We start from the raw sequence: 8,684 nt of genomic DNA, 5'->3' as shown, positions 1-8,684 counted from the left end.
GGTCAAACACTGTACGTGTGTGTGTGTGTGGGGGGGGGGCGGTTCTGTAATCCTGGGCTAAAGTAGAAAACACTTAGAACTTTTTGAACATGAGTTTAGGGGATTGAACTTAGGTCCTCAGGCTTGCAAGGCAAGCACTTCATGACTGAACCATGTCTCCAGGCCCCTCTGCACTCTTATTAAGAACAAAGGGCAGCTGATGATATTTAAACACAGTGTTTCAGGTGATAACAAAGAAAAACTGTCAGGGAGGGATGCTGACATTCTTAAACACTCACGGGTGCCACGCAGTCTCCTATGTACAGAGGCGGCATGGACTCAGGGTTTATCTTTCCTCCCTCAAAGGAATATTTCAAGACACAGGGTAATTAAAGGATCTACTCAAGGTCCAAATTATTGCCAGAATGTGAATCTAGACTTGAACATACTTTCCTCTGGGTTAAATGTTTTTGAGTACTAGTGAGTCTGGTGATAGAACCGTAATAATATCCATACACATAAAATTCAAAGACAAAATGGATAATAATTCACAGAAAAGAGAGAGGCACCTACATATACTGCAGATCACTATGTCAAAATAGAATAAATACGCAGGCTATGCATTGCTGAATCAAACCTGTGGTTTGTTTGTTTGTTTGTTTGTTTGTTTGTTCCATCAGAGAAACTTTACTTGAAGAACACCCAGTGACCTGTACCCTTCCAAAGGTGGCAGAGTGGTGAGAAACAAGCAAAGTCTGAGATGCCATCAGAGACCAGAGGATGCTTGTGAGACTTGGCCTCTAGATGTCATTTGGTATCCTGAGTTTAATTTTAGCACCGAAGGGGATCACTTATGGAGAACTAGTGATATGACTGAATGACTAAGGCAATGTCATTTTGTTCGACTTCATTTTGCGCTTGCATAGACCCTTCCCAGCCCCCTTTACCTGTCCCCTAAATGGTCACATCTACCTTGGCAACACATTTGAGAGTTCTGTGCCCTTGACCATGGTCCAGATATATTAACCAAAAATAATTAAAGTAACCTAAAGCAACTTTGAAAGATATGAGTCAAAAATGATCTGCATGTTATGTCTGAAATAATTACTATGCTTCGGAACAAGCGTTTCAAGGTTATTCTGACCCTCATCTAACTTTGATGTAAATTATGGTCTTTGTGGGTTTTGCCTTGAAAAATTAAAAACTCTATATCCCTGAGCTTGGGCACCAAGAGACTTTTCCGAGGCACAAACCCATTCTTGATTGGAAAAGGAATCTAAAACTTTTACTTGGCTGAATTGGTGTGGTTGTCAATAGCTATCTCCTGTAGGATCATTTCAGTAGTGAGTTCAAAGAAAGCCTAGACTTAACATAAAATGGATTACTAAGGTGGGTTTCCCAGCTCTGCCGAATGCATCATGAAAACGGAACTATTAACAAAAGACAATCTTAGGTAAAAGGCTTGTATATAACCGCTGTGCTCTCTTTACAATTGCCTAGTGAATTTAAAATCATCCTCAAATGAAATGTTGATTAAAACCTCATGATATCCTGTGATGGTTTGAGTAGGAATCACCCCCATAGACTTAGTGTTTGAATGCTCGGCTCATAGAGAGTAGCACTATTAGGAGGTGTGACCTTGTTGGAGAAATGTGTCATTGTGGGGGTTGGCTTTGAGGTCTCCTATGCTGGAGCTGTACCCAGTGTGGCACATAATCTCCTTCTGCTGCCTGTGGGTCAAGATATAGAACTCTTAGCTCCTCCAGCATCATTTCTGCCTGCAAGCTGCCATATTTTCTGTTTCATATAACTTCTGAAACTATAAAGCAGCCCCAATTAAATGTTTTCCTTTATAAATATTGCCATGGTCATGTTGTCTCTTCCCAGCAATAAAACCCTAATGAAGACATCTCCCATATGCCCTCTCAGTAAAAACACAATGCCCAAAACCAGGAATATGTCTACACACGAAGTTTACCATTGATCACAGCAGGAAACCTCTGGAATTCCGAATAGAATGCGATGGACTGAACTGCATCTTTGTCCTTGCCAAAACCTAGAGGATAGAGCTCTGAAACACATCCCTACCACCCCAGCTGCCACCAGAGAAGGCTAGTGGAAGAGGGGTGCTATGGAAGGTAAGCAGGTTTAGATGAGCTCACACCTCAAAACACCATGAAGCCACCATGGTTTTATCGAAGGAAGTGCTGCTAGAGGTCTGTCACACTGAGAAGACAGCCAGGTGCCATCTGTCTGTGAGCTCAGAGCAGAGCTGGAAACAGCAGCATGTGATAAATGCCCTCCTGTGACATCCATTCTGAGCTCTATTTCAGCACCCTAACGCAAGTAACAGGGACAGACAAGCTTTATTATAGGTGGTCAGCTAAAGTAATAAAACCCTAAAATGAAATTTTAAGCCAGGGAGGTAATGGCTATATTTTTTTCTCTTTCTCTTAAAGTTCAGATTTGAGCCCCATAAGCTTTCCCCCTACGCATGTCCTACTGCTGTGGTCTTGCTTCAGACTCTGACATTTCTGCAGCTAATTTACTTTGGGGCCTCATTTGAGTTAGCAGTCTCGGGTTATGATCCACAACATTCATGGCCTCACGGCTCTTGAGAATATTGCCCCAGCTCACCCCAGTGTGTCTTACCTCAGCTTCTAGTCCTGGTTTTCCTTTCATCCTCTTGTCTTAGGAGCAATGCAGGCCAGGGGAGAACATGCTAATTTCTAAGGATTCCTAGTCTCTCTGGAGCTTTTTACATAATATTTAAAGGTAAAAGATGATCCCTCCACTCCATCAAGCTTTGGTGGGTGTTAACAGCCCACTGACATGATCGATCCTTATTTCTGACAATGACATCAACTCCTAGTGGGATTGGCTTTGACCGATTGAAAGATTGGGAGGAAAGGTAAAAATCTGTGTTAGGTCTCAAACCCAGGACAAGTCTCACTTGGCACTTCACACCCCAACCCCTATGCTAAACTTCTCCTCCCAGGACTTCTGCCTTCCTTTTCCTCACCTGATCCCTATATAACTCAGCTATTTTGGTTATCCTGGTTTCTTGGTCTCTGTCAGAGCTGCCCCTCAGAGTGGGCAGCTCCTCTTTTGCTCTCCCTCTCCCTCTCTCTTCTAGTTGTCTGGCTTAGTCTTCTGGCCATGTTCAGCCTGGATTCTTCCCTCTACCTGCATTTCCTCTTATATCCACAATAAAAATCTTCCCCAGGCGGTTTCTGTTTTCTGTGCGAGTGTCCACCGAGGCCTGGCCTGTGAGGGCTCCGGATTCGGCTGAAAGATGAGCCCCGGGCCATGACAGATGAAATGGTGATGAGTTACCCGAGCTGCTAATTAAGTAGCAGAGGAGATTAGAACTCAGGTTTCCTGTCTCCGAAGACAGTTAAAAATGAGTCTGCGGGGTTGGGGATTTAGCTCAGTGGTAGAGCGCTTGCCTAGTAAGCACAAGGCCCTGGGTTCGGTCCCCAGCTCCGAAAAAAAAAAAAAAGAACTAAAAAAAAAAATGAGTCTGCGGAAGCAAACCCCAGTGATTTCTTAAAGCGGATCATCAGGCGGCCAGTTGCGAAATTAAACTCTGGCGTGGATTATCGAGGGGTCCTGGCCTGCCTGGATGGCTACATGAATATAGCACTGGAACAGATAGAGGAGTATGTAAACAGACAGCTGAAGAACTTATTGTTCCGAGACGCGTTCATCTGCGGAAAGAATGTGCTATACCTAAGTACGCAGAAGAGGCAGTTGAAGACACCAGGAGAGAGGAACTGCTCTTCAACGATGGATGTTTGAAGTGCTTTTTGGTTCTCTTACGATCTTAGTTGGCCTGTTTTCGTGGTGGTTGGTGGGGGTTTTGTTTTCTTTTGTTTTTTAATTGACATCAGAATAAGATAGAGGTATTACATTACAGATTGAATCTTAAGCTTTAAAAAATATCTTCCCCATACATTAGGAGTCATGTTCTCTTCCTTTTATTTCATTTTCTTCATTCAACCTAGAAAGTATGTACCACCAATCGTTCTTTTCAGGGTAGAGGAGAGCATCTCTTATAAGATGTAGGAAATAAAGATTTCAGAACTATTAATTGTCCAGTAGTGAAGATTTTCCTGGATAAATGATTTTGAGAGCTAGAACTGGGCCAGCTCCTGGCAAACCAGGAAAGTTGTCTTCTCATATAAGGGCTTTAAAGATTGTAAAGGATGTAAAGGTTACAAAATATAAGCTCTCTTTTAGGAGTTCTTGGAGTCCATGTAAGACAAATTTATAACCAAGAATCAGTGGTGTATAAGTGATAGATGGATAGGCTTGAGATAAACACAGGGAGAGAGGAGGGACATTCAAGACTTGTAGGATGCTTATGAGTAAACACTAGCCAAGTGTACAATAGCTAAGACAAACAAGATTAAATCACATACCTTTCCTTCTTACTTTGCATTCCACATCCTCCAATATTCCTGCTTGGTTCCTTGCCTACAGTTTGCTTGCCTCCAAGGTTATAGTACCCGAGGTGATGTTCTGTGTCTTCTCCGGGGCACACTAAAAGAAGTTATTTGGTTGTTTTTCTTGATATTATCAGCAGTTTGGATTCTTAGTCCTGTCTATGTCTTTCAGATAATTATGTTTCCTTATCTGTAAATGGACAAGCATTCACTGTACTGAGGGCTTAGGGGGGATTTAGTTAGACAGGACGAGTATGCAGTAGACAGGAGATAAAAAGAAGATTCTTTGCCAGTTCCTGAGCTGATTAGGGCTCACTTTCTTCTTGTCTCATATTTCACTCCATTTGTAAAACATGAGACAATTGCATTTATAAGCAGAGTCTTAGTCTTGACTGTGCTGCTTTTAGGGCCTTCAACTGGTAACATTCCCTTTACAAAGAGACTCCGATATTTTGGGAGAAAGGCTGGGAGTCTGCCATAGAAGCAATACTCCAAAAAGAGTGTCATTCATGTTCTGACACGTGGAATAATAATTGAAAGGAGAGCGCACGTTTTCAAAATTATCCCTTGTGCAGCCTGCATGTTAGCTTTGTTCTCATTCTTTCCAAATGGGTCTACTCATGGACAGTCATTACTGAACAAGGGGACTGATCAGAGATATTTTTACACACAGTAGAATGGAGGCCACACAACACTACTCATTCCCAACTCCTTCAGACACCCTTCTGCTGTTTTCCTTTCTTTTCTCACATTCTCTCTTTCAGGCATGCTTAGAAGCCTTACCAGTTTTTAAAAATATTTCTCCTCCCTTAGTCTTTGTGGTGGAGGTAGTCAAGTGTTCCTAAAAGCTGTTTTCCACTTGTTCCTAGACACAGAGCTAGACTTCATTTCCCAGATTTCTTTGTAGCCAGCAGCAGCTAGAAGACTAATCTACAACTGGGATATGGACAGGGGACATATATCCTGATGATCATGGGTGTAGCATCCTGGGTCAAGTCCTCTCTCTTCCACCCTCTGCTGGCTAGATGCTAAAGTCCAGTGACTGCTGATAGTGTTTCTCTGTCCCAGTGCCTTTGACCAACTAAACTAATCACAACTCTAATTGACACGTCCACCTTTTGTCATTTGTAACTTCTGTGTGAAAATGGAAGGCGTGTCTCATACACGGCTAAGGGACACATTTTTAGCTAAGTAGAGATTAGATGCCTGTAGTATCCAAGTTATAGTGTTTGAAACTCTTCTCACTCTAAATTCCCCATGGGTGAAAGACCTGTGCAGACTCCAGCATGTGCACGTCAAGGTGGATTCAAAGCTTTTTAAAAGCTGCTGTGAGGGTCAGCTTTTCTATACATGAGACCCCTTCATTAAAAAAAAAAAAAAAGCCAGCATGCTCAGCAGAATGGAATGGAAATATTCAAATAATCTTCTTTTTAATGTGAGGGGATTATTAATACTTTAAGAATTGTAGAATACAGGAATTCTTTTTTAGCATAGGAATGTGATGATGTTTTCATAGATCTTCATATAAATTATTATACTCTGCTATAATCGCTCCTAAGAACATTTTATTTCCACACTGTCCTAACAGGAATTGCATTTGCTTCTTTCTTACCAACTCCTCCTCCCCCCTTTAAATCGTAATGACTTTGGCTTAAGTGACTGCGTATGATCTTTCTACCATGATTAGCTAAAGCTATTTCATGATCTTATCATATAGATGAAGAGACTGGGATAATCTACCTTTCTTCTTTTGTAAGTGGCTAAGCCAAGGCCAGAACTGCCATCTAACAAATATTTTATGGGACTTTGATCTGTTTTCCTTAAGATCAAGCTTTCTATCTTCCTAATATCCACCCCTTACCAGAGCTTGGTATCAGCTTTTAACCCATGTTTGTTGATTTAAATCGAAATAGTCATTGAGATCATAGGCTTTTGTATCAAAGGGACTGTAGATTCAGATCCTGCTTCCCAGTGTAGCTGGAAGGTCATTTAATTTATCAAACCATCAGGCTCCTTGTGTGAAATGGACTTTCTTCATTGGCTGTATGGGACCATATGGGTCCTTAGTACCTAGAGTTACAGAAATATGCCAAGGATTATCACTACTGTGATGTCTCTTTTCTGTTATTTGACTTTTATTATAAAAATATGTAAATGTATTCCAACCAGGGAGTGAAACTCTTTAATCAGATTAGAAGGATTAGGAGGTGTGGCCTTGTTGGAGATAGTGTTGGGTTGGGCTTTTGAAGTGGCAAAAACCCATTCAAGCCTGAGTTCATCTTTCTCTTTCAGCCTTCACACAAGGATACAACTCTTTGCTACTTCTCTAGCACCACTCCTCCTACCATAAAGCTCCCTGCCATGATAAGACTAAGCCTCTGAAACTGTAAGCAAACCCCCAATTAAATGTTTTCCTAGATAAGTGTTTCTTTGGTCGTGGCATCTCTTCACAGCAATAGCACATTGATTCTGTGCATCACTTAAAAAGGAATTCAAGTGTTATATGTGTCCATTTGTAAATTATACACTGTAGGCCTATGAAAGAAACTGAAAAAAAAACCCACAAGATGGTTCTTAGTCTTCCTTTTCACCTAAGAATTAGTTTTAGCATACAGAATAATGTATCTCTAAAAAGAGTCCCTGGATCTGAATATGTCATTCTACATGACAGAGGAGAATTAAGATTAGAGATATAATTCTAATTCATAAGCAACAGAACTTAAAATAAGGCAATGATCCTGGATTATCCAGGTTAGCCTAATATAATCTTATAAAGTTGATCCTTAATGGGGAAAGAGGATAACAGAATGGTAGAGCCCTAGAAATGGGTATATAAGGACTTGGTCCAGTATCATGGACTTTGAAGATAAGAGAAGGAGTCACAAGCCAAAGAACAGAGGTAACCTTCAAAGGTTGGAAAAGATAGACTATATATAGTTCATATTATATATATAAGTTTTACATATATATCCTACTTGATACCATTTTATTTATCCAACTTAACTATTTCAGACTCTGAAACCCTAAAGTAATAAAATGGCAATGCTTTAAGCCACTAAACACATGGTAATTTGCTGTAGCAGCAACAGGAAACTAATACAACAGAAATACCTCGTGTTATCAAATATGCAGCCAGTTTAGTTCAACATTTAAACTTGTAGTTTAGATTCTAGTCTTCCTTCTCTGTTTAGTTCTAGATGTCCTGTATTGTTGCACTAGTAAATTCAGCAGACTGTTTCTATAGGAGGAGACACTATACCCCACTCTGGGCTACTGTGATAACCCTTGAGAAGGCAGACATGTAAATAGAACCCCCCTTCTCTTTGAGGCAGTAGACAAGGGAGATCAAAATTCTTGAGTTTTAAGATTATAAATTCAGGGTTAACTTAGCCTCAATACTTGTCAATTGTATGACTTAGCAGAAGTTGACAGACATTTCTGACCCTCAGTGTCTTCACACAAATGAGGTTAATGGTGATACCTGTACCATGAACCTGCTGTGACAGGTTCATGACAGAAGACATGAAACAGTGCATGGAACATACAGAGGTTACAAGTAGTTGTTTCTTGATGATATGAGTCAAAAGTTGATACTGAATGACAGGCCTTGCTCAAACAGTACTGGGTTTGACATCTACCTATTAACATTAAGTGATGTATTGGTTACTTTTCTATTACTGTGATAAAACATCATGACCTAGTCAATTTATAGAATAGTTTATTTGGCCTTATGGCTCAGCCATATGGTGAGAGCCCTTATGGTGAAGGGAAGACTTGGTGGCAAGGGCAGGAAACTGAGGACTTATACCTTGAATCAAAAACACAAAGCAGGAGAGCTACCTAGAAATGTCAAGAGTCTATAAGCTCTCAAAGCCTCATCCCATGGACATACTCACTCTAGCAATGCTACACCTCTTAAATCTAACCAAACGGTACCACAAATTAGATACCACGTATTCAAATGCCCAAGGCAATGAGAGATTCAGTGTTGATTCAAACCACCACAGGTATCTATTATATTTAATGAAATAGCAGAGGTAAGTAGCTTTCATAGAATTCAATATGATTTCCCAAAATGTAGGTAGTGATTGTTTTTCAAATATTTTTTATAATTCCTTGACAAATCTGTACAATATATTTTCCTCCTATTCATAACCCCACTATTCTCCTTAACTCCTCTAAAGTTCACCCCATCTTTACACCCCAACAACTTGGTGTCTTAGGTTTAAAATTTAATAACTCATCAACTCTGATTTT

General features: G+C 40.4%; 1 pseudogene; it reads left to right on the top strand.

Moving 5' to 3' along the window:
* Positions 1 to 3,496: 3,496 nt before the first annotated feature.
* LOC148004813 (U6 snRNA-associated Sm-like protein LSm6 pseudogene) lies at positions 3,497 to 3,780 on the top strand (annotated as a pseudogene).
* The last annotated feature ends 4,904 nt before the right edge of the window (positions 3,781 to 8,684 follow it).

The sequence above is a fragment of the Rattus norvegicus genome, chromosome 7 (assembly GCF_021556685.1).
Source record: "Rattus norvegicus strain SHRSP/BbbUtx chromosome 7, alternate assembly SHRSP_T2T, whole genome shotgun sequence".
Lineage (NCBI taxonomy): Eukaryota > Metazoa > Chordata > Mammalia > Rodentia > Muridae > Rattus > Rattus norvegicus.
The sequence above is the reverse complement of the archived record's forward strand: the minus strand, read 5'-3'. Positions and strand labels throughout refer to the sequence as shown.